The following is a 3,599-nucleotide window of genomic DNA, read 5'->3' as shown; positions in this document are numbered from 1 at the left end:
ATATAACCGGGAATCACCGTATCCCACTGATTTTCCTCATCACACCAAGTTTCTGAAATACCCACAATGTCTATTTTTCCCTCCAACACCAAGCACTCCAACTCCCCGGTTTTACCTCAGACACTTCTAGTATTTGTATAGAAACGGCTATAATTTCCCATACAAGTTAACCCTGCAACCTTCCTCTTGCTATCTCGAGACCTTGTCAGGCAGTCCATGTCACTAGCCATGGTCACAGTGGACAATTTCAATCCACCTCCCTGTAGAAAAGCAACAGCTACCCCCTCATATCTCTGAGATGAGCCAACCTGAACCAGAGACTTTTCATCTCCTGTCGGCTTTCCCGCAGTATTCAGTTTAAGTGATCTGAAACTGTGGTTGAGCAGTGTAGTGGCCAAGTCTGCAGATGACACAAAATTATTCAGGATAGTGAGAACCGAAGTGGATTGCAAAGAGTTCCAGGGAGATCCCAAATTAGGTGAAAGGGCAACAGTGCAGGTAAGGTGATTTACCGTGGAACAACCCCCCCCCCCCGCCACTTTAAGTTAATGGGATCTGAATTTGCTGAAAATGAGATAGAAAGAGATCTTTGGGATAGAGTTGACGGTTGAATGAAAGTGTCAACTCCAGCAGTAGTGCTGCAGCAGCCGTGAGAAAGACAAACTATGCTGGGGAACAGTTAAGATTCCAGTCCCACTCACAGGGGCCCTGAAACTCCTGTCGGTCTCTCTCACGAGCTACTGGACTCGATTCTAACTGTTCTACTCGAGACTTGAGGCAGCTGCCCTCTGAAACTGTATGGTGCTCAGGATTGTTAGGAAAGGAAATTAAAATAAAACACCTTCCCTTCTGAAGAGTCTCAGACTTTTCAGTTAGAAAAGCCATGAGTGGGGGGGGGGGATGATACAGGCTTATACAATTATGTGTGGAGTCGACAGATAAAACATTTTTCCCCCTGTCCCAAAATACTAGAACTCCATGGCATTCAATGAACCTGATGAGCACTAGATTCAGGATGGACAAAAAGAAACAACTTCAGTACACAGCATGTGATCCCCAATGTGGATTTCGCTGCCAGGGGACGCAGTGATGGCCACAGGCACAGACAGCTTTAAAAGGGGATTGGACAGATTCATGGAGATCTATCAGCGGCTACTAGTCATTGTGACTAAAAGGAACCTCCACATTCAGAGGCAGTCAACCTTTAAATATACATCAGGGGAAGGCCTCAGCCTCTATGCCCTGTTGTTGGACCTCCAGAGGAACTGGGTGGCCACTGAATGCTGGACCAGATGGACAACTAGCCTGATCCAGCAGGGCTCTTCTGATCTTATTACACTAGCTGAGGAGCAGTAGTTCAACACACAGAGTGATAGCAGACAGAACAGAAGCTCAGGGAATGGGGAAGTGCATGTTTTCAGCCAAAATTAATAGGCATTTGTAATTATTTGCAGACTTACTTAATCAGAAGCCCATCGCACTCAGATATGCAGACGATACTACTCTAATGGCAGAAAGTGAAGAGGACCTAAAGAGCCTCCTGCTCAGAGTAAAAGAGGAGAGCGCAAAACTGGGCTTGAAGCTCAACATCAAAAAAAACTAAGATCATGGCATCCGGCCCCATCACTCCTTGGCAAATAGAAGGGGAAGTCGTGGAAGTGGTGACAGACTTCACGTTCCTGGGATCCCAGATCACCGCAGACTGTGACAGCAGCCATCAAATTAAAAGACGCCTGCTCCTTGGGAGGAAAGCGATGGCGAACCTAAACAGCATGATAAAAAGTAGAGACATCACCCTGCCAACAAAAGTCCGCATGGTCAAAGCAATGGTATTCCCAGTAGTCATGTATGGCTGCGAGAGTTGGACTATAAGGAAGGCCAAGCACTGAAGAATAGATTCTTTTGAACTATGGTGCTGGAGAAGACTCTTGAGAGTCCCTTGGACTGCAAGAAGAACAAATCAGTCAATCCTCAAAGAAATCAACCCTGACTGTTCCCTGGAAGGCCAGATAATGAAACTGAAGCTAAAATACTTTGGCCACCAAATGAGAAGGGAGCACTCACTGGAAAAGACCCTGATGCTGGGAAAAACATGAAATTGAGCCAACTTCAGAGGACGGCGGAAGACAGGAGGGCCTGGCGGGAGCTGGTCCATGGGGTCGCGAAGAGTCGGACTCGACTGTGCGACTGAACAACAAAAATCGCACTCAGTGGGAGTAACCTCTGAGTATATGTGCACAGGATCAGGCTCAAAGAGGTAGCTATGTCTCACAGCAATCCCAAACAGGTTTACTCTGAATTAAATCTCCTGTTATTCAATGAGGCTTACTTCACTGCACCAGAAAAGCGTGCAAAGGGTTGAACGTTCACCTGTTATATTAAAACTGGTATGGACTCTTAGGGCCTCTTTAAAGAGGAGAAGATATAATGAACTTGATCAGCAGTAAGTTTGGGACAGCCAAAGAGAAGACCTGGATCACATACTGTATGACCAACACGCGGCATTACCAATGATAAGACTGACAGCCCCAATTAGATGGAAAGGAGGTATAAACAGAGTTATAAAATATGCAACAGCCACGGCTTTGGATGATTGTAAAAGGGGACAAGGTGGATCCCTGGAGGTGAAACGCTGTGGTCCATTTGCTCTGATGGCTAAAAGGATCCTCCTTGACCAGAATCGATGTAACTTCTGAATGCCAGGTACTAGGACAACTGCTGCCTTCAGCCTCTGCTAGTGGATGTTGGACTATAGAGATGATAGACTTGAGCCAGCAAGCTTCTGGGCTAGTAGTTGGTGGAGTGTACTGGCCAAATTAGGATCTGGGAAACCTGGGTTCAGATTGCCATTTGGCCACAGAACTCTGCTGGGTGACTTTGGGCCAGGCACACTCTCAACCTAGCCTACCTCACAGGGCCACTAGGAGGATAAAGTTCAGGAGAGGAAAGCACTATCAACCACTGTGGTATAAGTGAAGTAAATAATAGTCATATTTGCATTTTCACAGGAGGTTTTAAAAATATAATCCATTGATCCTGCTGCGTTCTTTGCACAGTGATGAATGCTCCTATGCTCCCTGAGGGCGGGAGGAGGCTGCAGCTGTCCCGAGTAAAGGAAAAAGCATTCTGCGTGTGCTCAGAGTTTGTTCTTTTTCCAGGACGTCACCCAAGCGCCACACAAGCCAAAATCCTACGCTAAGCCCTGGTGAAGTCCTGACAGAAGCCGAGGAATTAACATTGAGGAAAAATCCTCGAGGAGTTGCCGCACTACCAGGAAAGAATGTCTTGCCCGGTTTGCGGGTGGACAGACGGGGGGGGGTGCGCCCTGGGACCTCTTTCATCCAAGGCCCGGAGGGAGGGGGCACGGCGGACACGGGCGACGCTGGGGACAGAGAAGGCTGCGCGCCGTGCGGCCCAGGGGCGGTGTGGTCAGGCTGCGGGGACCAGGGCCCGGCGAGAGGCCGAGCCACGCGCTCCCCCTCGGCCTCTCCCGCCCCGCCTGGGCCCCACTCCGCGGCGGGGAGAAACTGCGAACGGAGCCAGCGAGAGGCGGGCGCCACGAGCCGGACTGGCCCCCGCCCCGGAGAACGCGCCCGGCC

The sequence above is a fragment of the Gekko japonicus genome, unplaced genomic scaffold, assembly GCF_001447785.1.
Source record: "Gekko japonicus isolate JY-2015 unplaced genomic scaffold, Gekko_japonicus_V1.1 scaffold131, whole genome shotgun sequence".
NCBI lineage: Eukaryota > Metazoa > Chordata > Lepidosauria > Squamata > Gekkonidae > Gekko > Gekko japonicus.
Note: the sequence above shows the minus strand (reverse complement) of the source record.